The sequence below is a fragment of the Cnephaeus nilssonii genome (assembly GCF_951640355.1).
Source record: "Cnephaeus nilssonii genome assembly, chromosome: 19".
Lineage (NCBI taxonomy): Eukaryota > Metazoa > Chordata > Mammalia > Chiroptera > Vespertilionidae > Cnephaeus > Cnephaeus nilssonii.
Genome location: NC_137090.1, coordinates 1,700,409 through 1,726,544, shown reverse-complemented (window position 1 = coordinate 1,726,544; position 26,136 = coordinate 1,700,409). Strand labels below are relative to the sequence as shown.

The window sequence follows — 26,136 nt, the reverse complement described above, 5'->3', positions numbered from 1 at the left end:
ATCCACACACACACTCACACACACACACACACACATCCACACACACTCACACATACATACTCACACACTCACACACACACTCACATACACACACACTCACACACATACACACACACTCACACACACTCACACATACACTCACACACACACTCACACACATACACTCACACACATACACACACACTCACACATACATACTCACACACTCACACACACACACACATACACTCACACACATACACACACACTCACACATACATACTCACACACTCACACACACACTCACATACACACACACTCACACATACACTCACACACACACTCACACACACACACTCACACACACACACACACTCACACACACACTCACACACACACACACACACACGTGAGGATTTATTACGGAAACACGTGGTTTTCTCCCACTTCCCCATGGAGGCGGGGACTGCGGGCTGCAGCCGGGCTCTGTGCCCCTGTGCAAGGCCAGCCCCCACGTGGGGAGAGTCTGAAGGCCACCCCGTCCACGCCCCCCTGAAATGGAGGAGGTTCTGGAGCAGCATGACGGACCCCCCGCCCCCCGCATTCTGCGCTGACTCCGAAGGGGGAGGCTGGGGAGCCTGCGGCTGTCGCCGCTGCGCCTGCAGACTGGGCTCCGAGCAGCGAGGCCGAGCTGCGCCACCGGCAGCAGGTCCGACGTGTCCATCACGACCCGCGTGAGCCCCGAGCCCGAGAGCGCGGCCAGTGCGCACGAGGGCGCTGCAGGGGCTTCGCCGGTTCCGCAGACTCGGACGGGAGCCCTCTGCCATCACTTCCTGCCGGCACGCCGGCGGGCAGCATCCGGGACGCACGGGGTCGGAGAAAGCGAATTCGCCTCGCCTGCTTCTCCTCACTTTCTGTAAGCGGCTGCGAGCAAACGCCGACTGTCCGGCTGGCTGGCACCGTGTCTGTGCGACAGACGGCATCGCCCGGAGCCGGGGCAGACAGCGGCCTCGGACTCCCTCTGGCAACGGGGCGCTCACCACCTCGCCCGACACCCAAGGCGGCAGCTGGAGTGGCCGAGGCACCAGCGGAGAGCCCAGCTGAACCCACCTTCCCTCAACATGCCCCCCCCCCCCCCCGAGGATATGACGCTGGGACAAGTGCTCACGCACACTCTCCATTTCTAAGCCCACGTCCCCGCCCGGCCCGGCCCTTGCTCGCTCCCCGGTGAGGGAAGGAGGCCCAGGAGGAGACTGCGGGCGGAGCAGAGCTGCCAGCAGAACCCGGAGGTGCCTGCGCCCTCTGCCCGCCGTGGGCTGGGCCCCTCGCTCTGGCGATAAGGCCCCAGAGGCCAGGCGCGAGCTCTCGGCCACTGGCCCCGGGCAGTCGGCCCCCTCCCGCCACTCGCTGGGGGTGGGGCTGTGGTACCCACAGCTGTTCCCCGGCTGGTGCTGGTGCGGAGGGCACCTCTCAGGACCACCTGGTGGGGGTGCTGGAGGGAGTCAGCCCCGCTGGTCCCGAGGAGATGGCGTCTGTACCACACGCGCAGCCCCTGCCGGAACCGCGCAGCCATGACCACGGCTGGCAGGCCACGGCGGGGGGGGGGGGGGGGGGGCGGGGGCGTGTGCACAGGCCGGCTGGAGCGCAGGGGATGGGGAGGGTCTGGATTCTCCAGGAGGAAGTGGGGGTGACGGGAAAGCAGAGAGGACACGGATGTGGCAGAAAGTAGGACGGGCGAAGGCAGGAGAGGCTCGGGAGCCAGGAACCTTCCAGGGCCAACAACTGACGGAGGTGGACCGGAGAGGCCGAGGGCGCGCTGGGAAGCACAGGGGCCAGTGCTGGGGGGACAGGGGCAGTCGCTGGGGGCCCCTGGGGTGGCGGCCACACCCTGTTCCTGAGGAGCAGGGGGTCCCTTCTGCAGGCCCACAGCTGGGTCACCGCCCCGGGGCCTGGGTCAGACCCACCTGCCAGGAACAGCCAACCTCCCTCCTGATGCCCGCCCTGCCCGTGGGACCCCGCCTTTGGCCCGGGGGAGGCAGGCACACCCCCGAGCTGGTGAGGCCCCCAGCCTCCTGCCCTCCCCGGCAACCTGACCCTCTGCGGTGAGCCGCCCGCGGGTGCGGGTGCGCGTCCCGGCGCCAAGGGCAGGAGACAGAGGGCGCCTGGGCTGGGATCTCGGCCTCGCCGCCTCCAAGGACGACGACGCGGTGACTCCTGGCTGTGCGGCTCAGCGCGGCCTGCGGTTGGCGGGCGTGGGCACCCACTGCGCCCGGGGGGAGGGAGGCCACGGGCCCCGTCTCTGCCGGCTGCAGGGTTCTCCCTGCCCTCTGCGGGCCTCCCAGCATGCCAGCTGGCCGTGGGCTTCGCCTCAGGGCCCGCCATGCCCGCCCCGGACTCGCGGAACAACGGGGAGGGGAGGGGAAGCCAGCACTGCCCACGTGGCCACCAAATCCCGGGCCTCGGGGGGCAGGCAGGACCAGCTTCCTCTGTGCCCACCGGGTCCCAGCCTCAGTGCGGGGCCCGCCGCCCAGGCCTTGGGGTCCCTGGGGCGGGGAAGGATGATGGCCGAGCCACCATCACTCGTGTGTGATTCTGGGAAACGGGGAGTGGGGTTTGAACCTTAGTCATCAGCTGTAACCCCGGGAAACGGACGCAGGCCTCCCTAAGGGGCACGCGTGTCCGGATGCGCTGACTCGGGCCCAGGGATGCCCCACCGGGCGGACCCCGCATCTCTGGGCAGAGACGCCCGCAGGGCATTGGGGGGCCCGAGGCTGCTCCCCGAGGCGCAGCCTTCAAGCTCTGCTGGGTCCGAGCACGGAGCGTCCGGCCGCCTCTGTGGTCTGGGCCCGGGGCTGGAGCTGCCTCGGCCGCCGCTCTGTGCCACGCTCACGGCCCGTGCGAATCCTGCGTCCAGGCGACGCTCCTGCCCCCGCGTCCCGCTCACCGGACGGGAGGCGGGCCCGGCCCCGCCTGGGCTCCCCGGGCTGCGCTCACCTCGTGCTCACGGTGAGGAGCGTGTCACCCAAGCCCTCGTGCCTCAGTCTCCCCAGCTGTACAGCGTGCACGAACCCTCAGCAGAGTCCGGAGCAAACGGGAACCACAGGGAGCACACTGGGTAAGGACCCGCGGAGACAACCGAGTGACTTGCACCCAGAGGACGCAGTCCCGGCGGGGAGGGCCGCCTCCAGGCGCCAAGGGGCCCCGCAGGGCGCGAGGGCTCCTGACCAGGTGGGCCGATTGAGAATGAGGCTGCTGAGACCTCACCTACTCGCCTGGTTAAATTCTCCACTGCTGGGTCATTTCATTTCATTATTTTTTTGTTAATCCTCACCCGAGGGCATTTTTCCCATTGATTTTTAGAGAGAGTAGAAAGAAAGGGGAGAGACAGAGAGAGAAACATCGATGTGAGAGAGACACATAGATTGGTTGCCTCCCGCATGCGCCCTGACCAGGGCCAGGGGTTGAGCCTGTAACCAGCGTATGTGCTCTTGACCAGCATGGACACTCTAACCACTGACCCACACCGGCCAGGGCCATAGGATACGTTTAAGGACGTGGCTCGGGCCCACGGGCCAGACCTCCACAGCGTGCACTTCTGAAGAAGAGGGTGGGCAGCTGTGTGCGTCGCCCCTCGGACAGCCAGGGTGTTCTCGCAGGCGCCTATGTCACCGAGAGCAAGTGTGTCCCAGACAGGGTCCCCGGAGTCCCCCCGGCGCCGCGCCAGGCGGCAGGCTCCGGGAGGGGCTCCCCTTGTTGCCGTAACGCACCCTTCCTACCGCTCCTGGGATTAGCTGCTTTGCTTCCCCAAAGGCAGCGACGGCTCCCCAAAGCAGAGCTTCCTAGTGAACCTCAACACCCCCCCGAGATGTCCTACTCCCCGAGGGGACGCTTCCTGACTCTGCTGACTCCAAGAAACCACCGGCGCCGTGCCCCGAAACTGGATGGGAACCCCACAGCCTCCCGGAGACTCCGGCCGCCAGGGCCACCTGTGATTTCACCCTGATGAGGAGCATAAAGATGATAAGATGGAGAGGACTCAGAACGCAGCCCCCAGGAAGGCCCAGGAGCTCCCCGCTCGGGGGCTAGCGGCCCCGCCCCCATCACCATCCAACACGCTTCTTACACTTACGGCCCGGGCTCTCCCTCCCCGGGAGCAATTCCCCGGCTTCGCCAAGCAGCGATGAGCTTCTCTTCATAGGGCGCTGCAGCGTAATGGTAAGTAATCACCGTGACAAACCCCGTTTCCTGGGGCTGGGGTTTCCTCCCTCTCTCTCCAAGTGTCTCCCACGGGCGCCCAGCCCGACCTCCCAGGGAGCCTCGCTGAGGGTCTGCATTTCAGACCAGACCCTTCCTTCCCCGGAAAGGTGACCAGGACCGCTCCGCTCCTCACTGGACACGGTGCGGCAGGGGCCACAGCCTCCCGTGTCGCACCCCAGGGCCCCCCCCCCCCAGGGCCAATGTGGGGGGACCAGTGTCCTGGGCTGCCCTGGAAGATGGCCCAGGTAGTCACAGGGAGCCAGAGCCCCCAGGTGGGCCGGGCAGGTGGGGAAACCAAGGCCAGGCCTTGCGGGGTGTCACCTGAGTGGCACCAGGACCATTCCGGGGAGGTGAGCTCTTAACCAACGCCACAACCCACCCGGCAGCCGGAGCCTCCCGGCGTGGGGGACCTGAAGTCCGGCCCCCGGTGAGGGTTCTCAGGGCCGAGCGGCCGAAAGGAGGGTAGACAACACGCACCTCTAATTGGTTGCAGAGCCGCTGTGTCTTGGGGGGACGCGGCCCCGATCTCAGCACACTCGGTGCGGCCCACTTAGCCGGCGAAGGCTGCTGCTTCGGGAGGGTGGTGTGCTACTGGCCGGGCTGGGTTTTCTCACTCCCGGGGACGGTCAAGCGCGCCTGCCGGACGCACCTCTCAAGGGGCGCAAACCCCGTCTGCTCTCCTGCGCTATTGAACGTGCTGTTGAGGCCCAATGCGCAGCCTGCAGACCTGCCACCCTCCCCAGGAGCCTGCGGGGAGCAAGCCTGGCTCGTGAGGCCTGGTTGGGGCCCCCGGGGCCCCCCTCCTCACCGGCCCTCCGCTTCCAGGCCCCTGGGGAGCCGCGGGCATCGAGAGCTGGTCTGGGGACAAACCAACTGTCACGCTTATTTTGTGTCTCAGCCTTGGACCCTCAGAGCCGCGTGTGCGCCTATGCAGTCGCGCCCCAGGAAGAGCCAGGAGGTGGCTGTGTTCTGGAACGTTCCCACCCCGCTGAGACACACGGCACCCTGCGGACGGCTGCGAAGGAAACTCGGGGCTTTGAAGCCTGGCCGGATGGGCAACCGCTGTCTTTTCCCAACAACTGCCCTTACGGGACGGGACGGCTCCAAACACCACCCACCGCGGACGCATTCGCCCAGCCCTGGAGGGACCGGGTGCCTTCACCCCACCATGAGCACTGGTCCGACCCCACTGAGACAGCGCCCCTGCCTGGCACCCCACGGAGGCCTGCAGCCGCTTCATGGGAACTCAGGCCTCCCACGGGGGCCGGGAGGGCTGCAGGCTGCCGCCCTGTCGATGGGGACGTGAGCTGACCTAAGGGCGCAGCCCGCACTGAGGCTCCTCTCCCATCCTGCACGCCGCCCACCGCCCAGGCAGCCCCGCGGGGGGGGGGGGGGGTGTAGGGTGGGGCACATCCTGGCTCCTGGGAGCAGCTGCTCCTGGGAGCCTGTTAGACATGCAGGGCCTCAGTCCCCACCTGAGGTCCCCACGGGACCCCTGCCATCACCCATATCTGGGAGGTGCCAGGAAACCGACCTGGGAGGTGCCCCCCGACTGTCTGCACCCCAAATGACGATGCGGAATTCTGGGAGCCCCTCACCCGCTCTCGCTGCCCCTGAGCTGCGTGCAGGACGCCCCAGCTGTCACAGTTGGCCCCAGGGATGGTGCGGACCGGCCTCTGCGGTCGCGGACACGCCTGGCAGTTCTGCTGCGTGAGTCCTGGTACCGGGCCGACCCGAACGCCCAGCAGCCGGGCCCTGGCTCAGCGCTGAGGGCCCATTTGTCCAAGCGCCTCCTGAGCCACCTCCCCGGCCCCTTCTTTCTGGGTTCCCGGGGGAGCCCACGGGGCGCAAAAGACGAGAACCCGCCATGCCAAGGCCCAGCCGCACCTGGAACCTCTCTGTCTCCAGGGAACACCACTCCGGTTCCTCCCTCCCACACCCACGCGGGGAGGGGCCGGCTCAGGCGACACCCCACCGCCCACCCCCAGCGCAGACCAGGTCCTATGGGAGCGTTCCCCCTGGGCCAGGCTGGCCGGGACGGTCAGCCCGAAGCTCTCTGGCCTCCCCAAGTCGCCCCCAGGCCCCTGCAGACCCGCGCAGAGGCCGAGGGACTAACCCTAAAGGAGGCGGCGCCGCACCCACACGGCAGGGAGGGAGGGTGGGTCAGGAGGGTGGGCGGCCAGGGCGCTGCAGCCCCCGGCCTGGGGAGGCGAGGGAAGAAGCCCTGGTCGGCCCGGTGCGGGCAGGGACAGCTGATCCGCATCGGGTGGGAGGGCAGGATCCCCGCCCCCACACCGGGGCCAGGGGGCAGGAGGCGGCCGAGGCTCGGAGCGCACCCTCCCGGGGAGCATTCTGGGGGCCTGGGGGCCCAGAGTGGCTGGGTTTCTAGCTCTCCTCGCCAGCCCAAGCTTCCTGCGCAGCCCGCAGATGGCCCAAAGCTGGCCCCAGCCCCCTTCCCCCGGAGCTCCCGGGCCCTCGCCAGCCCCACCGGGCGGGTGGCCCTCCTCCCCGTAGGCCCAGCACGCAGTTCCCGCTGCAGCAGAGCTGGCGTCCGCGCCGCAGCCACCTCCGCCCCCGTCTCCGTCCACCCCTGGCTTTCCCCACTCAGCCGGAGGGGGCCCAGCTCCCCGACCTCCCACCCCCGGGCTGACGCGAAGTTCCCCAAAGTGACCAGGGCGCTGAGAAGGCCTCCCCCTCCCCCGGCTTCCCCCGAGACTCCGCCCGCCACCCCCTCCCGCGCCTTCGGAAAAGTTGCAAGCGAAGCCCCAAACTCTGGTTCTCCCCCCCGCCCCCCGCCCAGCGCAGCGCGAGCCCCCGCCGACCCCCACGCACGGCCCCTGCGCAGGGGCGCAGCTACCCCCACCGGAACCCGTGCCGTGACCGGGGAACGCAGCGGGGGCCCAGCGCGACACGGAGGCGAGCGAGTGCGGGTGTGGGCGGCGGTGCTGGCGCACGTGCGCGGGGCGAGGCGGCGGGAGGGGGGGTCGCGGGGCTGGGCCCGCCAGGCCGGGGGGCGCTTACCTGTTGGAGGTAGAGGAAGGCGGGTGGGCAGGGCACGGAGTGCGGGAGCATGCTGCCCGAGTTGGGCAGCAGGAGGCAGCCGGAGTTCGCCATGGAGCACAGCATGGGGCGGCAGGGGGGCGCCCCGCGGCGGAGGCAGCTCTGCGCTCGCTGCGCCGCTTGCACCCTCCGCGCGTCCCTCGGCGGCGAGTGCGCGCGCCCTGCCTCCCGGGCGCCCTCTCGGTCTCGGTCTCCTCCTCCTCCTCCTCCTCGCCCCCCTCCTCCCCCTCGCGGCGCTCCTGAAGGGGAGAGCAGGAGGGAAGCCCTGCGCCTCGGCTCCCCCGTGCTCCCGGCCGGCGCGGGTGCCGAAGAGAGCGCGCGCGAGAATATGGCCAGAGAGGCTCTGTGCGCGAGACGAGAGGACGGCAGGGCGCGCGGGGGGGGGGGGGGGGGAGCCCGCCACTTTAGAGCTCCCCAGCCCTGTCTGCAAAGAGTGGTGCGTGTGCGAGTGCGCGCGTGTGCGCGCGTGTGTAGGTGGGAGGGGGACTCCAGCATCAAACAGCCCCGCGGAGGGCAGGGAACCCGGAACGCAGGCACAACAGCTGATCCAGCGCTTAACCCCTAGCCCGCCGGCGCCGGGGCCACCAGCCCTCCGCCCTGCTCCGACCCCCCTTCCCCCGCCACTGCTCCTGGGTTTGGGGTCTGGAGCCTGCCTCCCCCTCCCCCCGGTCCACAGGCCACTGCAGAGAGGAGGAGCGCCGCCTCTGCCGGTTCGGCTTGGAGAAGCCCTCTCCGGGGGGAGCCCGACCGGGGCGGGATGGCGCTGATGCAATGAGGACAGCTACGCAGAGGCCTCCCCTCCGCTGGGGCCGCGCCTCCTGGCGCCCAGGGCTTGGAAGCCCAGCCGAGCCCCCGGGAACTCTCCTGCCCTCCGTTGGCTCCAGACTCCCTTTCCGCCCCCGCCTGCCACAGCACGTGGTCTTGTGGCTACTTAATATGGGCTAGGGGTCAAGGGGCACTGGCTACAATGCATCCTCTCCTCCCCACACCCCCACGCCAGACCTGACCTCATGCGCACACGTCCACCCAGCAGGAGGGCATGGGTCCCGCCCCGGCCTGTCAGCGCTGGGCCCAGGCCTGTCCCTACACCACCACGTGACAGGTGTGTGCGTGCCCACATAAACCTGCAGCTTCACCTGCCCCCCCCCCCCCCACCCACGGGCCTGCCACACAGCCGCACTCGCCAGATGCCCACTGGCCAAGCTCTGACCAGGACCAGCCGCAGGTGAGCTTGGCTGTGAGAGGCAGCGGCAGCAGAACATGCCCGCCCCCCGCGCCCCCCCCCCCCCCCCGCCGCCTTACCCACACTTCTCCCCGGCAAGGGGCGAGTCTCAGGTGCCCAGCAGCAACTCTGGACTCGCCCGTCTTCCTAAAAGCACCTGGGATCCCCCTCTTCTCACTCCAGAGAACAAGCCCCGCTCTGGAGGGGGCAGGGCTGGGACCCCCTGGCAAGGGGCAGACGCGGCCCCGGAGGCGTGTGCGTGGCCCTCACTGCCGCCTGCAGACATGGCCCCTCAGGCTGGAGCCGCGAGGAGGGCAGAGGGAGGGTGCCCTTGGCTCCCTGCGCCCGTCTGGGCACCAGCTCTGAGCTCCTTCTGAACAAGGCAGGCGGGTGTGTGCCCCTGGGCACCCTCTCGCGGGCACCCGTGCTGCTCAGAGGAGGCAGCTCCTGGCTCCCCTTTCCCCTAGAGAGCGAGGGGAGCCGGGGTGCCGTCTGGCAGGGACCGGAAGGGCCGAGGTCCAGGGAGTGGCGCCGGGGAGAGCAGGCCCCCCTGGCCTGGTCGCTGCACCTGCCTGACCTTTTTCTGGAATCCAGGCAGGGATACAGCCAGGGGTGGCTCGGGCACACAGTGGGGGGTGGGCACCTCGGCTGTGGACTGGCCAGGGGACCCCCTGCTTTCCTGCCGACGGTTACCGACGTGGTCTCTCTGGAGCGGCGCCCCTACAGCCTAAGGCGCTGGTGGGGAGGCCTGGTGCCGAGGCCCGGGCGTCTGGGGCGGCAGCACCCGCTGGGCACCGCGTTTGCAAGTGGAGACCTGGCAGAGGGCTCTCCTGTGGAGTGTGCCAGCCCAGAGCGGCCGGCCGCAGGAGCAGGGGCTGCCTCCCCTCCAGTGGCACAGCTCTGCCCCCCGTGGCTGCAGCCCCTCCCGCTCTGCCCTCTGCCAGCCCCGTCAGGCGGCGCTGCTCCGCCCTGCGGACACTGGAGTTTGGGGGCGGCCATGACAGTTCACCCTCAGCCCCGGGCTCCCCACTCACCCTGCCTGGGACCATTCCCTCACGGACTGCCCGTCGCTACCCCACGTCCACGGAGACCCAGGCTTGTTCCTCCCGCCACAGGGCTGGGGAGTGCACCCCAAACAGTGCCCAGCACATAGCTTCCGACCGAGACCCCGGGCCCCATGCGGGAGCGATGGCGGTCTCTGTCCCGGAGGGAGACGCGGGCCGGTGAGGAAACCAAGCCCTCACGCAAGGCTGCAGCCTGCTGTGCTGAGCGCTGTAACAGCCCAGGGTCGTGGGAGCTCAGATCTGGGGCGCGGTCAGGGAAGGGTCCCCAGAGGGACCCTTGCACTCAGCCACCTGCCCCCAAAAAGCCAGGGTGGGGCTGATGCCAGATGGGTTTCGGCACCTGGTCAGCCTCGGGCCTCTCAGCCCAGCCACCTGCCTCCATCCGCCGGCTCCTCACACCCCGGCTCCAGGAGCCCGAGCACAGCCACCGGGACTGGAAGGAAACCTCCCGCAAAGGACGTGAGCGGCGTGCGTGTCCGGCTCATGCCTCAGGACGGGCCCGCGTGCCCACCGCCTGCCTCCGCGGGGTGGCCTGGACTTCCGACTGCCGCCAGCAGCCGATGACTAACCGGCAGGGCGGGGAGGCTCGGCCCGCTGGGAGGCGCCCGGCGGGTCGGGAAGAGCAGCTGGACACGGCAGCCCATCTGGACTCCCCGTCTCCCCTCGAGAGGCCAAGTGTCGCGAGGGCACGGAGCTCGCATCCCGGGGCCTGGCCCGGCTCCGGGCGGGGAGAGTGTGGTGGGCCCTGCGCTCCTGCAGGCCTGTCCCGGCGGTGGGTGGGCCGCGGCCGCAGGTCCAGGCAGCACGGGCCCGAGGTGGACGTCCCGACGGTCCGGTGTCGGGACCAGCCCTCCCCCACGGACTGTTGCCCCTCGACCCTCCAACGGTGCTCCTGGGCACCCCCAGGGCACGGCCCCGCCCAGCCTGACTCACTGTCGGCAACCTTGCCCTCCTCACCTGACCTCCAGGGCCTGGCCTGGGAGGCGTGTTGGACGGGGATGCAATGTCTCCAGCCCCCTCCCCCAGCGCTCTGGGCACCCTGCTGCCTCCTGGGCCAGGTGGGCGGCCTGAGTGGCAGGTGGGGAAGCCCGGCCCGGGCTCTGCCCCCCCCCCCCCCGGGGGAAGGAAGGCTGCGAGCCGGGAGGACCTGTCAGTCAGTGCTCACATTCACGCGAACGCAGAGCCAGGGAGAGAAATAGCCCCTTCGCCCCGAATCTGAGAAGGGCTTGTTAGGGCGCAGGAGCTGAGCGGTAATTATGTCTGCGCTCCCGGGCACCCCTATAGATACCAGGCAGACGCCGCCGACGGCCCAGATGGTTCCCAGGCTCCGGAGAGCGCCCGGATCTTCCTGCCCCCGCCCCACCCGCGTCACCTTCCCGAGGAGCCCCGCTGGGTGCAGGCGCTGCCCCCCACTGCCCCTCCAAGGGCAGGGCCTGGCTGTCCCTCCCTCCCTGGCGAGCCGGCTGGGAGACCCAGGCCCACGGAGCCGTGCAAACACCTCGCCCCTTTGGTGTGCTCCTTGGTGACACAGGGGACACCAGCGAGAGAATGTGCCAGAAAGTGCTCACAACGGCCTGGCCTGTGATTGAAAAGATAACGTGGGGCCCTGGCCGGTGTGGCTCAGTGGATAGAGCGTCCGCCTGCAGACTGAAGGGTCCCGGGTTCGATTCCGGTCAGGGGCACGTGCCTGGGTTGTGGGCTTGATCCCCAGTAGGGGGCGTGCAGGAGGCAGCCGTTCCATGATTCTCTCTCATCATTGATGTTTCTCTCTCTCCCTCTCCCTCATCTCTGAAATCAATAAAAAATATTTTTAAAAAATAATGACGTGGGCAGTTCTGTGGCCAAATGATTCAGGGGAGTGTTGCTAGGACAGACCCCCAGCCGCCCTTGGGGAATTCCCTCGGCCGCACACGGACCCGCCAGCGGGAAGCCGGAGGCCCTGCGGTCCCTGTAGGGGGGCAGGCGGGGGCGGGGGCCGAGTTGCTCATGGGCCTGCTCCGCTTCCCTGCTCTGAGTGCCAGGCTGGCATCCGCAGCTCCGCCACGCAGAGAGGACAGCGTGGAGCCCGGCGAAGGCATGCCAGGACGGGGGGGTGAGCTCACCGTCTCCGGTGGCAGCTGGGCCGTCATCTCCGGCTTCCGCAGCGCCAGGCCATCCTGCCCGGACTTCAGGCGCTTGCTTGGCACAGGCCGGGGACCAGGTGGGGGCGGGCAGAGCTGCAGGGGGCATCCCGCGGGGGCGGGGCGGGGTGGGCACAGTCCCTGTGCTGTGTGAGGGGGTGTGGGTGACCCGAGCAGCCTCTCTCGTGTGAACCGGCCAGACACCCACATCACCGGCCGGGCCTCTCCCGGGAGCTCAAGCCCCACTCCCACAGCCCAGGAGGTCAGACTGAGGACAGAAGCGCGTGGCCTTCTTGAAAACTGTAGGGAGTGGGGGCTGTTTGTGCCTCGTCCTGGGGTGTCTGATTCTCCCAGAGCAGCAGGCAAGGTGGCTGGGGCGTCCCTGCAGGGAGAGAGACGAAAACAGGGCAAGCGGGAGCCGCCCCGGCTGACCAAGTCACTCTGGAGGCATCAGCAGGGCACCCCACACCCGCCAGGGCCTCCCCTTGGGGGTCAGGCCTGTGAAGAGGGGGTGCTGGGGAGCTCCCCACCCCTGAGCCCCTCTGCACCCCGAGCCGCCGCCGAGTGCCCGGACTGCCGGGCAGCGCCCACGTCCGGCGGGGTAGGGGGCTCCCTCCCACGGATGCCAGCCCCCGGCCCAGCCCCGAGGCAGCAAGCGTAGCAACGGGGAAGGAAGCTTATTTATCTGCTTAACTAGGAGGCGTTTGCCAGCCACGTTCGGTCCACCTGTCTCACTTACCGGTACAACCACGTCCCAGCAAAATCAAACATTATAAATACCGAGACTGAAAGCAAAGGGCACGCTCCACACTCAGGGTACACACTCGGGGTACACGCTCGGGGTACACGCTCGAGCAACGTGCTCAGGGTACACGCTCGCGGTACGTGCTCAGTGTACGTGCTTGGGGTACACACTCAGGGTATACGCTCGAGGTACACGCTCAGGGTACACGCTCGGGGTACACGCTCGGGGTACACGCTCGGGGTAGATGCTCGGGGTACACGCTCGGGGTACACGCTCGGGGTAGATGCTCGGGGTACACGCTCAGGGTAGATGCTCGGGGTACACACTCAGGGTAGATGCTCAGGGTACACGCTCGGGGTACACGCTCGGGGTACACACTCAGGGTACACGCTCGGGGTAGATGCTCAGGGTACACGCTCGGGGTACACGCTCGGGGTACACACTCAGGGTACACGCTCGGGGTACACGCTCGGGGTACACGAGCAGAACCAGAGCCGCGCAGGCTCACAGCTACGAGCACCTCTTCCCCGTAGGCTCCTCTCCCCTCGGGGCCTGGGACCGAGGACGGTGCTCACAGAAGGCCCTCGGGTGGTGTTCCCCCTGCTCTTCCACTTGGTACCGGGCCAAGTTTACTTATTTTCCTTTTTTAAAATATTTTTTATTGGTCTCAGAGAGGAAGGGAGAGGAGAGAGAGAGACTGAAACATCAGTGATGAGAGAGAATCATGGACCGGCTGCCTCCTGCACGCCCCCTACTGGGGACAGAACCCACAACCCGGGCATGTGCCCTGACCAGGAATTGAACCCTGACCTCCTGGGTCATAGGTCAACGCTCACCCACTGAGCCACGCCGGCCGGGCTCAATTTCTTTTCAGTGAGCTCCCAGGACTTCGCCTTCTCCTCTCCTGGGGACGGGGAGCTCAGCAGAGCCCGGAGGAGCCTGTGAGACCGGCCGGCGGGGGAGAGGCCCGGCAGCTGCGGCCCGGAAGCCGCCACGGCCCACGGCCTCTGGGCCGCACCCCCACCCCGGCAGGAGGCGCTCGGCGGGCGAGCCTGGCGCAAACAGAGCTGCGCTGTGGTGCCAGCTGTGGCCACGCCACCCTTCAGGGTCCCGGCCCCAGAACCACAGAGGCCGGCGGAGGAGGGCAGCCCCTCTGGAGCTCAGAGCCGGCCGCCTGCTCGGACTCCCGGGAGGGGCGCGCGGGGCCATTTCCTGCCGACGGCTAACTGGGGCGGCACCGCGCACCCGCTCGCTCGCTGCTCTCCCAACCCCCTCGTCTCGCCCGCCGGGTCCTCACAAGGGGGCCGGGAAGGAGAGTGACGACACGTCCAGGGTCACAGAGGTGGCCCGAGGTCACGGGCGCACGGGGCGATTTAGGCTGCGGAGCAGGCCTGGCTCGCGGACCCACGCGAGATGCGTTGCTTCTCTTCCCGCCACAGCTGGCTGGGCTGGGCCCTCCTGGGAGCATCCTGGCCTTAGCCCTGGCTCCCCCTCCCAAACCCCACACCCAACCTGTTAACTCGTCCTCGTCCGCCACAGCGCGGCTTATCCCAATTGCACCGCCCGCTCGTCTTCCTGGTGATGATCTCGCTTCCTCTCTCGTTAGGCAGGAGGGCGAGAGCCCCGTGGGGCTGCGAGGCCGAGGAGAGCAGCTCCGTTGGACTGAGGGCTCCTCATGGGTCCCCCGCAAGGCACTCCGTGTCCTGGCTCCTCCCCCCACACTCTGAGCCTGGCGCCCCCGGGAGCCCTCCTGCCCACCTGCATCTGTGCGTGTCCACTCGGCGCCCTGTGCCATGACCACAGACGACCACAGAGAGGCACAGGAGGCAGCGGGGCGTTCAGGCGGTGACTGGCTCTCAGACGAAATGCCCTTGGCGGCCGGGTCCCCCAGGCGCCGTGACTGGGGGCACCCTCTGCCCACGCCAGGGCAGGGCTCACGCTACAGGCTGGTCACGGGCGGAGGTTGTGGGGCCACGGGAAACCCACGTCACTCCCTGTCCCATGCCCCCCCCGGGGCACCCCAGCACTAAAACTGACCGTGGCCCCCCTTACGGGCTAGACGTCAGCACCAGGGACAGGTCACCCCCATCGCCCCGCAGGGGACAGGGGGTCGGCACCCGGGGTGGGATGGGATGGGAGGGAGATGTGGGGGACACTGTCCAGCAGTCGCCCGCCTTTGGGGACAGGCGCCGTCTTCGCTCCCTTTTTCCCGCTGAGAGACCCTGCCGTCTCCCCGGGAGCCCCTTCAGGTCTCGTCGCCCCGACTGTCAAAGAGATTCCGCCTCGTGTCTCACACAAACCTCGTCCTCCTTCTTTTCACCCAAAGGGGAGAAGCCTGGAGGCGCGTCGAGGGGAGCTTGGACCGGCAGCCGAAGGCACAGTGGCTCCCAGGAGGGGCAGGGTCACCCCCAGAAGCTGCAGAACAAAGTGGGTGCCCCAGGGGACAGGCCCAACAACAGCCCTGCCGCTTTGGGGTGTCAGAGAGGGAGGACTCCACATCGAGCGTGGAGGCAGCGGGGGATGCTCGGCGGGCGACCGGCACGCATTTGTGTCAAGTTCCGTGAGAGCCGAACTGCGGGAGCCGCGGCGGCCTCTCCCCCCGCCGAGAGCGGCTGCACTCGGACAGGGAGCCGGCGGGTCCTTTTCTCCCTTCCCCGGGATGCCGTGCCTTTTGACTCCCGCTTGATGAATACACCGCCGGCGGAAACTGTGGCTCAGGCAGCTTTAATTCTCCCCGGTCACCCGACTGGGGAGCAGAACGCTGTGAGGAGCCCGCCCCGCAATAGATCAAACACGGGCCTTCCAGTCGCTCCGTGGCCCAGTTTCTCATCGCTGCTGCCGCCTGATAACCCTCCCGGCCCCGAGCCTGCATCTCCCTTCCCCAGGGCTGGGGGCCAGGGCCGGGCGTGGATGTCCACGCGGGAACCCTCCTGGCAGCCGGGAGCCAGGGCCGGAAGGACGGGGCCCTGCAACTGGGCAGGATCGCACCCTTCAGCACCGGGGACAGCTCCGGCGGCCCCAGGGCGTCCCGCGGGCACATCCCTGCCCCCCTCAGCCAAACCTCGGGGTGTCACGACCTCCCTGTGTAGGGGAGGTGGCCGGTGGCGAGCCCTGCAGATGGCCAGATGGCCGGCTTTCACCACACCAGCCTCCCAGCCGAGGAGCCTGCACCTTCGCCAGCAACCTCGGCCGGGCGGGCTTGCTCTCGGCCTGGCTTCTTCCTTCTCGGGCTCCTGAGCCCTCCCCAGAGAGAAGCAGGCTGCTCTTAGCGCTACCTGCTGGGGTCCCTGCTCGGCCCCGGTGCCCGCAGCTCCTGGGGTCCCGCCGTCTCCCTTCCGGCGCAGTCTTATCCCCTCCCCACTCGCCTCGCTGGCGTCTCCCGAAAGGCAGGCTGACTTCTCAGCGAGCACCCGGGGGTCCCCGTGCTGGGTGGGGTGGGGGTGGGGGTGGGGGAGAGGAAGCCTGTGTGGCTGCCGTTTCTCCGAACCCTCTCTCATAGACCTGGTCCGGGTGCCATTCCGGAAGGCACCGCGCAGCTGCACAATGCGGGGAGGCTACGCGGGAAGCGCCCTTGTAAATTACCTCCTGGTGCGGGCAGGGAGAACCCAGCTCCGCGCGCACAGCCGTTCTCATCTGAGAGCGGGATCTTCCCGGATCAGAGCCTAAGCCTTCCTCCGTGCACCAACACGCCAGGCCCTAGGGAGAAACGTCCACATCGCAGCCGAAGGAGGCCGCACACGTGCCTACGCCCCTCCCCCCGCTGCCTTTTTATCAGGACATCCCGGGACCTCGCCCCCCAGACTGACCCCTGCCCCCGCTCTGCATCTGTCCACTTACATGTATGGTCCATAGAGTGCAGTGGCTACAATGAACAGCACATGGATGGGAATCCTGTGCGGCAACCACAGAATCTAACAGCACGGCGGCCGCTTGGCTGGGTGCGGGCCATTGGAACCCACGCTGGGAGGTGACCGGGGTCACTGCTGGGCTGGGAGGTGACCGGGGGCACTGCTGGGCTGGGAGGTGACCGGGGGCACTGAGGGGCTGGGAGGTGACCGGGGTCTCTGCTGGGCTGGGAGGTGACCGGGGGCACTGAGGGGCTGGGAGGTGACCGGGGTCACTGCTGGGCTGGGAGGTGACCGGGGGCACTGAGGGGCTGGGAGGTGACCGGGGGCACTGAGGGGCTGGGAGGTGACCGGGGGCACTGAGGGGCTAGGAGGTGACCGGGGTCACTGCTGGGCTGGGAGGTGACCGGGGGCACTGAGGGGCTGGGAGGTGACCGGGGTCACTGCTGGGCTGGGAGGTGACTGGGGGCACTGAGGGGCTGGGAGGTGACCGGGGTCTCTGCTGGGCTGGGAGGTGACCGGGGGCACTGAGGGGCTGGGAGGTGACCGGGGTCACTGCTGGGCTGGGAGGTGACCGGGGGTACTGAGGGGCTGGGAGGTGACCGGGGTCTCTGCTGGGCTGGGAGGTGACCGGGGACACTGAGGGGCTGGGATTGTGTTTTGGGGGTAAATGCCGGGAGAGGGTCCGTGGGGCCTGCAGCGGCCGGGTTCTTCCCTGGAGGGAAGAGTGGCTCGCTGTCCCTTCGGAGGCGGGTGGGAGGGGGCGGGGCAGCCCTGATGCCTGGTGTGGAGACAGCAGGAGAGCGAGTGAGGGCAGGGTCTTTACCAGCAGAAGGATGGAGATGGACAAGCCCAGTGTCCTCCCTGACCAAAGGGGTCAATCCCCCCAACGCAGCCAAAAAAAAAATGGGTGCCCGGCCAGCGTGGCTCAGTGGTTAAGCGTTGACCTATGAACCGGGAGGTCAGTGTTTGATTCCCGGTCAGGGCACATGCCCAGGTTGTGGGCTCGATCCCCAGTGCGGGGCGTGCAGGAGGCAGCTGATCCATGACTCTCATCATTGCTGTTTCTATCTCTCTCTTCCTCTCCCTTCCTCTCAGAAATCAATAAAAAAGTATAAAATTTTAAAAATTGGTAAAAAAAAATCGACGCTGTTAGTACGGACACCAACGCTGTCCCTGAACCCTCTCCCCTCCACCCCCCCCCCCCCCCAGTGCAGCCTCCGCTCCCACAGCTGCTGCACAGGAAGCGACGTGCAGCCTCCTCCTCTCGCCCCGCCAGGCCCCAGGCCCAGGCGCCAGGTGGTCCGAGGGGACCTGGGACGGAACCTCCGGTGCCGAGTGAGGAGGCAGTTCTGCCAGGAGTCCAGGCACAAACTGCCTCCTGGTTCTTGGTGCGGTTTCTCGGGACCTGAGGCGGGCGGTCCACGGCGGGGCCACGGGCTCCCATGGGCGAGGCCCACGCTGGGCTGGGGAGACGTGGGGCCATGGGGGGGGGGAAGTGCTCTGTGCGTCTGGGATAATGGGGTTGAACAGAGCAGACTGTAAATTCAGCTCCTCAGTTCCTCTCTACCTTTCTGAAGTGGCTGCTGGGAAGTCACGCGTGGGCACATGTGGCGTGCGCTGTATGTCCGCCGGGAGCACGGGCTCCAGCACGGGGCGCCGCCTGCACACCCAGCCTCGGCACCGTCCACCTGTCATCGTCACCACCGCCGGTGACAGCGCCTGGCCGGCCGGCCTTGGCAGAGTCCCGCTGCTCCCGGTATCTACGCCCATGGAGGGAGCGTCCCCCCGACACTCGGGAAGAGCGGGAGACCACAGTGACTCCTGCTGGACTCTGAGAAGCCGGCGCTCATTTCTCCTGGGAGTTAACTTCCGAACCACTGCGGTGTTCCTGCGATGCCCCGACTTGTCTGCATTCCCGGAATGCCCCCCGCTGAGTGTGTGGGGGGCTGTGCCCAGGAGCATGCTGGGCCCAGCAGCCAAGGCCCCACCCCCCCACAGGCGGCGGACACCCTCTGAGAATGCAGCCGTGGGCGCTGGGCTGCGTCCTGATAATGTCCCCCCGGAGGAATGACGAGGACACTGGCTTCCACTTTGAGGCTCTGCCCATGGGGGCGGCTGGGCCGGGGAGGGCTGAGCGGAGGCCGGGGCCCTGGGGCTCCCACGGGCCGTGCTCTCTGTCCCGGGAGGCGTCGCCGGAGCCGGGTCCCCACGGCAGCCCCCCTGGGTGCCCCCTGCTGTTGGTCTCTCCCCGGGCCTTGCTGTCTGTGCGTCTCCGTCACTTGCTCCGCCCCCTCCCCGGGTTCTGTTTCTATTTGAAGCGCTCTCCTCCGGGCAAACCCGGAGTCAGGTCTCCTGCAACAGACACCTCTCCCTGCGGGGGCGGGGGCGGGGCCTGTCTTCCCCGGAACCATGAGCTTCGCTGGCCAAGGGGGTCGCGGGGAGCTGGACACCCCTCTTTACGGCCACCCCATTTCCCAGTGTAGGTGGGGGCGGGGGAGAAAACAGTGAACCCAGCCTCCTGGCCCTGCCTCTTCCTCAGCCCCCTCCCCACACAGCAATCTCCCGGTCTGGGGGTCCTGCCCGTTCACTCGGCCGCCGGGCGACGCGTGGCCAGGGCTGTCAGGGGCCCGATTTCCTCGGCGCCACGTGGCCTCCGCCTCCCAGGGCCTCGCTCTGTGCCGGGAGCGTGGGGGGCAGCCGGCACCCAAGTGCTGTGGGTGGGACGCTTGGTCATCCTCCACACGGGCCAGAGTGACCGCCCCCCGGGAGCCCTGCCCTGGCCCTGCCCTGGCCCTGCCCTGCCTCTTCCCCATCCACACAATGGGGCGGTGCTTCAGACGCAGTGCATGGGGGGTGGAGGGGGGGAATTTGGGGTGTCCTTCCAGCTCTCAAGGGCGCACCTGTGTCCCACACGCCAGCTCATGACACACGTTCGCCTACGTCCCCTCAGTGTCCTTCACACAACCCAGTGAGACAGACGGGTACGGGGGGAGACTGAGGCTCAGAGAAGGTAAGGGACCCCAGAACCCACCGCCCAGGCCTCTGCCCCCCCTCCGTCATGGTTTTGGGGATGCCAGCGCCCCCTCTGAGCCCCCGAGCTTTCCAGAGCTTGTATTCCGCCATTTCCAGGGGTAAGACTCAACCTGCTCCCCAAGGATGCTGAGACCACGAAACCGAACATCGCCGACCGCTCCGCGGCGGGGCCAGGAGCGGAGAGCCGGTTTCAGGGGGAGGAGCAGGGGCACCGGCAGGGCAGTCCCTGGGGAACCAACACCACGCGGGAGCTGCCGCGCTAACGGGGTGACTGTGGCCGCCCCAGCTTCTCGAAGGCAGAGGCGGGACCACAAGGCCGCCAAGCCCTGGCCACTCTGGGGGGTAGGGAACAAGCTGGCAGGGGGGGCGCCCACACCCCTCAAGTGGGCCTCACACCAGCTCTGCTGGTTCCTCAGTCTCAGTGGGACCCGTTCTCCCCTAAACCCTCCCTTCTGCAGCCCCCCTCCAGCAAGTGCAGGAGTCAGGCCAGGGCAGGGAATGTACTGCGTTCCCCCCCTCCCCCCTGCCCCCCCACCCCCCCCCACCCCGTCCTGGCCCTGCAGCCACTGAGCTGAGCTGCCCTCACAGGCTTCCTCCAGGGAGGGAACTCCCCCAGGGCAGGGTGGGAGGAGGAGGCCCGGAGGAGGGCGCTTGGAGGCGCCGTCGCTGTCCCTGGTGCTGAACCGGCCCAGGGGCTGTTAGGGCACCCCCCTCTCTCTCTCTTTTTTTAAATATATTTTATTGATTTTTACAGAGAGGAAGGGAGAGGGACAGAGAGTTAGAAACATCAATGGGAGAGAAACATCAACCAGCTGCCTCCTGCACACCCCCTACCGGGGATGTGCCCACAACCAAGGTACATGCCCTTGACCGGAATTGAACCCGGGACCCTTCAGTCCGCAGGCCGACACTCTGTCCACTGAGCCAAACTGGTCAGGGCAGGGCACCTCTCTTAACTGGGGGCCCCCCCGCTGGAGATTCCGTTCCATCCTTAAAGGTGGGACAGGTGAGCCAGAACGGCCTGGTTGGGTCCCAGTTCTGAAAGGAATTAGATGCTCATAAGTCAGTCTCTACGCTTTAAAATGAAATGCAGTGAGACTCCAGCCCCTGTCGCACCCCCACGTCCCAGGTGCGCACGGGGCTGCTCTGAGGGCAGGTGGGAAGCTCTCCCCCGCGGCCGACAGCCCCGCCCCCCCCCCCCCCCCCCCGGGCTGCTCTCTCCAGGCATCCATGTCGCAGGCTCCTGATCATCAAACGCAGCGAAAAGCGCCCTCGCGCACGCCCGCCGCGGCCGGAGAGGTGGCAGGCGGCAAAGCACGGTGCCCGCGTAAACGAGGAGCCGGCGGCTCGGCCCAAGCTGCCCGTCTGCTGGGCGTGGGGGGGGGGGGTACTGGGCCCTAGGAGGGTGGCGAGCCCACGGGACACGTGTGCTTCGCCGTGGCCAGTCCCAGCGGGCCAGCGAACGGCCTCCAGGGGCGATCAAAGCCCCTCGGCAACGAGCAGGCATCGCGGGACCAGCCACGCCACACGGGCTGCCCCCAACTCAGGGCAAACACAGGACAAAGGGGAGACAATCCACAGACAGAGCCCCAAGAGAGGTGGCTTCCGGCAGAGCCAGAGGGGCAGCTGTGCCCCGGGGGCAGCCCTGCAGGTGCACACCGGGGCTCCTGGCTGCTCGGGAGAGGCCCGGGGGAGGGACGCCCGCGCAGGCTGCTGCTAGGGTTCCAGGCAGGAGCGGGTCCGCGGGGCGTCTCAGAGCCAAGAAAGCTTGGCTGGGCTGGCGGACACCTACACACCCGCCCCATCGTGAAACCAGAGGGAACTCGCCGGGAAAGGGAGAAGCCCCGAACGGGCTCTGCGCCCCACCCCCCCCCGATGCAGAGGCGAGTCCGGAGGGGCGGCCACGGCCACAGGCGGCCCTGGAAGTGGGCAGCTGGGCCAGCCCGCCCGACGCCTCCACCCGGGCACCCCGTCCTCCGCCGCCTCCCCACCCGGCCCCACGCGCCTCCGCTCCCCCCAGGCTGCCTCCTCCCCTCGCCTTGTCTTCAGTATCACCTTCTCTTCCCACAGAACAAACAGAGAGTGAGCGGAAAACCGCCCCGTTCGGCCGAAGCCCAGCAGGTGTGTCCCACCCGGCCCCTCGCTCCCCCAGGGGCGCTCTCCTGCTGCCCGGGTGTGGACCCTGAGAGAGGGGTCCTGGGGACGTGGAAGGGGGAGTGGGGAGGCGTGTGAGGTCGGAGAGGTGGGAGAGGGACGCCTGGATGTCTGCTTCCCGCAACCCCAGCGCTGGCAACCTCTGCTGGAGGCACAGCGCCAGGCTCCTGCCCTCAGCACCCGGCCCTCGGGGCTGGTGAGCCAACAGGGCTTCGCGGGTGCCGTCGCTGTCCCGGGTGCTGGCCCTGCCCGGTGGCGGTTAGGGCGCCTCTCTTAACCGGGGGCACTGCTGGGGATTTGTCCACCCTCTCAAGAGATTTCTGTCCTCATCCTCTCCCTCCCCCTGCCTCTCTCCAGAACATGCAAGATGCTTCAGCAAGTCTACAAGCCTATCACTTTTTTATTTTTTATTTATTTATTTAAAAATATATTTTATTGTTTTTTTACAGAGAGGAAGGGAGAGGGATAGAGAGTCAGAAACATCGATGAGAGAGAAACATCGATCAGCTGCCTCCTGCACACCCCCTACTGGGGATGTGCCCGCAACCAAGGTACATGCCCTTGACCAGAATCGAACCTGGGACCTTTCAGTTCGCTGGCCGATGCTCTATCCACTGAGCCAAACTGGTTAGGGCGCCTATCACTTTTTAAAAGAAATATATTTTTATTGATTTTAAAGAGGAAGGAAGAGAGAGAGAGAAACATCAATGATGAGAGAGAGTCATGGATCGGCTGCCTCCTGCACGCCCCACACTGGGGATCAAGCCCGCCACCCGGGCATGTGCCCTGACCGGGAATCGAACCCTGACCTCCTGGTTCATAAATTGACGCTCAACCCCTGAGCCGCGTGGCCAGGCAAGCCCATCCCTTTTTTTTTTTTTTTTTTATGATTATAAGCTCCTCCTGCCCTTGGAAAAGCCGGAGGTGGAACCCGGGCCCCTCCCTCCAGTGAGCGCACCTCCACCTCCTCGCTCCTGCCCTGCGCTTCCTCTTCCCTCCAGGTCCCCGACTCGCATGGCGGCCGGGCGGCCACTAGGGAAACGTCCTGAAAAGTTACTGCAACCTTCAGGCCCCTCCCGTGCCTCCTCCGCGGCTTCCCGCCACGCCACCTCCTGGACGGCGCCGCCCCTCCTGCTGCTCCCAGGCTCTCAGGGCCCCGGGAGGCACACGTCTCCGACATCAGCAGTCGTTCGGGGAGAACGCCCCGGGTCCCCTGGGTGCCGCTGGAGACGCTGACGAGGCAGCCCTGACATGGGGGGGACGGGGCCCAGAGCGGGGAGGCCCCGGGAGCAGCACAGACCCCGGGGTGCGCTGAGATGCATGGTGCTCCCTCCTGCCGGGTCACCGACAGGAACCTCTTGTCCCGGCAAACAGGAGAAGCCGGGGCCGTGGTGCTACTGGAAGGAGGAGCAGCTCCAGGGGAAGTCTGGGGGTGCGTCCAGGGCGCCCCTCGTGCACATGACGGCATATCCCTCCCCCGGGCAGAGCTCGACAGCTTTCCAAGTTCTACGGCTAAGGCTGCGCTCAGACCGGAGCCGCCGATCGGTCGCGGGGAGACCCCTGAGGGCTTTGCAACGCCACTTCGCGAACACAGCGGGGTCCCCCAATCCTGCCCCACAGGACCCCGGGCCTGGGAAAGGGGACACATACAGACGTGACGCTGTGGGGTACGTGGGCAGGGCCGACGTTCACACTGCTGATGCCGGAACCCCCTGGAGGCCCCTCGAGAGGGGAGTTATGGAAAGCCGGATACAGGGCACCCCAGCCTCGTCCATCTCCGCGGTCCGCAGGCCCTCCCTCTGCGGTTTGCTCTCCATCTGAGCACACGCTGTGGGTGAGTGCACTTGGCATTGGGCACGGCCCTCGTCTTGGCTCTCAGGTCAGGAAAAATGATACCCCTCCCCCCAGGAAAGCACAGGGATTGGACCCCACCAAGGCCTGAAGGAAGCCGGGGAGGTTCCCAGCGATCCCCCGTTCAGTGAACCCGAGGACGGGTGACTGCGGGACGAGGGCGGCCACACGGCCCTGACGGGGCGGCGGTGCTGAATTACCGGCACCATCCACACAGCCTCCCACCCGCACCGCGGCCGCCCGGAGACGCCTCTCTCCAGCCCGTCTGCGAAGGGGTAGGCGCTCTCCGCTGTCCCCCGGGAGGACAGCCGCACGCATCCCTCGTCCACCCCTGGCTGGCTCGTTGGCACGGGGTCGTCGGCAGGGTCTCGGTCGGCCTGACATGGCGGAGAGCTCCGTGCTCACGCCAGGCCTGAGTGAGAACTGGCCAGGCCGCGTCTCCTCTTCCTTTGACCTTGCTCCGACTCCCCCCGCCCCCAGGCCAGGTGAGGCTGCCCTCCCCCGCACGTGCCCCCTCTTCTGCAGACACTCGTCCCGGTCGGTGGTCGGCAGAGGCTCCTATGATCTCAGATGCGGATGCGGCAGAGGCTGGCCTGGGGGGTGGGCAGTGCGGCTGCTCCGCGCTGAGACGAGATCCTGATTCGGCCCTGCCCCCCGCCCCCCCGCCAGCCCCTGCCCGGTGACCGCGTGCCCCACTTCTCACGTCGCTCCGCCTGCCCAGGGACCTATGCCCACAAGCCCCCCGTGGGCACTGGGCACGTGGGCCAGTGAGACCGGGGCCTGGAGAAGCGCGGGGTCACCCTGCCGGCCCAGCCGCCGAGCCGCACGCTGCCTGCTTCCTCCCGCACCTGCTGCAGGGGACGGGCAGGTGGACGCTCACGCATCGCCGCCCCGGCCCGTCCTCCTGAAGCGCCGCCTGGCAGGTGCCAGAGAGCCGTCCTGACCCTTCACTCCCAGCCCCACGCCTGCCCATGTCCTCGGGAAACGACGTAAGCGAAGAAGAAACGCTTGACGTGCGAAGGTATTTATAGCCGCGGCAGAGGCCCGGCCGGCCGGATCCTACCTGTCCAGGCCGGGGATGGCGGAGTGAATTATGCGGCAACTGCTCGCCGGCGGGAAGGCGCGATACGGGGAAGGTGTCGGAATGTCGTGGCGGGCAGGCAGGACCGGCCCAGGATGCAGTGAAGACTACACTGACGCAGATCAGACGGGGCCCCGGGAATGGAGGCGGCGGTGTGAGGATGGAGCGGTGGGGGGTTCGGACTCCCGGTCCCCCACGTGGACGCTCTGGGCCTTTCCACGGCGCCGCCCGCTCACACCCAGGAGACTGCACACGGCACCGGGCGGCCGACAGGGGCTGCTGCGCTGGAAGGGCCTCTCCCCGGCCCTCGCCTCCACCTGACGCCACCTCAGCGACCTCTGTGCCCCAAGGACGGGAGGGAGCAGGCGTCACAGCGTCGCTGTCACCGGCCATGCCCCGAGCACAGCTGGGTGCCCCTGCCCCCGTCACTTTGCACCTGGCATTGCTGGGAGCTGGCCCTGCGGACGCCGCGGAAGCTCCGACAGGGCGTCTGCCCACTCGGACGGCTGCCAGCCCCGAGTGCCCAGCGAGCAGGCCGTCGCTGTTTCTGAAAGCCGTGCCAGGGGCTGCCGGAGGGGCTCTGTGCGCCCCCTGAGCCGGGCACACGGCAGGTGCGCCATAAATGCGATCAAGGGGAGATGCCCGAGTTTAGGGCCCTGATGCCACTCCGATAGCACTGCCCCCTCACCATGCGGACACGGCGCCCGGCGTTGCTGGCACGAATGAACACTTTAACGATCCTACATAAGAAAAGCCTGATATGCAAATAGACCAAACTGCGGAACAACTGGCGCAACGACCCGTCGCTATGATGCACACTGACCACCAGGGGGCAGATGCTCAATGCAGGAGCTGCCCCCAGCCCGCAGGCCCCAGGCCAGCCAAGGCAGGTGCCAGCGGGGGGCGCCCCCCATCACCCTGCTGGTCGCCCCACAGATTGGCCCTGATTGCCGGCCAGGCCTAGGGACCCTACCCATGCACGAATGTCATGCACTGGGCCTCTAGTTTTTAATAAAAGCAACATGGAGGCCCGTGGGGGGGGGAGGGGCCAGGGTCTACCTGAGGAGAGAGTGTGGGAGGCGCCGGGCAGGTGAGGGGCGCCCAGGAGAGAGGCGGCTGGAGACCAGGGGCCCGGATCCCAGGCCCCGGGAAAGGGGGGCCCAAATCCTCAGGATGAGCCTTTTCCCTGCACAGACAGAATATTAGCTCGCGGTTAATCGGCTTCCGTGGCCCCAGGGCAAACTTTAAGAAACAGAACATTTACAGGGAACCTGCTCAGCCCAGTTTGCGCTTTATTTCTGCAGCAATTACTGCTAATTTGGAGGCGGTTTGCTTTGCCAACTCCGCCTGTTGCCCGTCAATTACGAAGCCACCCACTGCCCACCCTGGAGGCGGCGGAGGCTGGGGTGCCCGTGACACAGGCCTGCTCCCCGCCCGCTCTTCCTCCTCGGAGGTGGCCCTGAACCCGGGCCAGGTGGGGACATCGGCCAGGAATTCCGTCCCCGCCTGCCCTGCTGACGGGTGGCAAGCTGCGTGCAGGGGACAGAGCGACCTCCGGTGGGAACAGCAGTTATGAAAGAATGATGACGAGGAGGAGGAGGGACCGCTGGGGGGAGCAGCACCCCACCGCGGGGGGTGCAGGGGACCCGAAGGACCCCCTTGGGCTGCGGCACGGTCCCGCTCGGCTCTCCCACTGCCCCCCCAGCACAGCCACAGAGCCCC

The 26,136-nt window shown here is 67.6% G+C and overlaps 1 protein-coding gene across 1 annotated transcript in view; it reads right to left on the bottom strand.

Moving 5' to 3' along the window:
* The window catches only part of RBFOX3 (RNA binding fox-1 homolog 3), a gene marked incomplete at its 3' end in the record, with an annotated part of 86,886 nt that overhangs the window by 39,802 nt on the left and 20,948 nt on the right, over nucleotides 1-26,136 (bottom strand). The gene's annotated exons all lie outside the window — the stretch shown is intronic.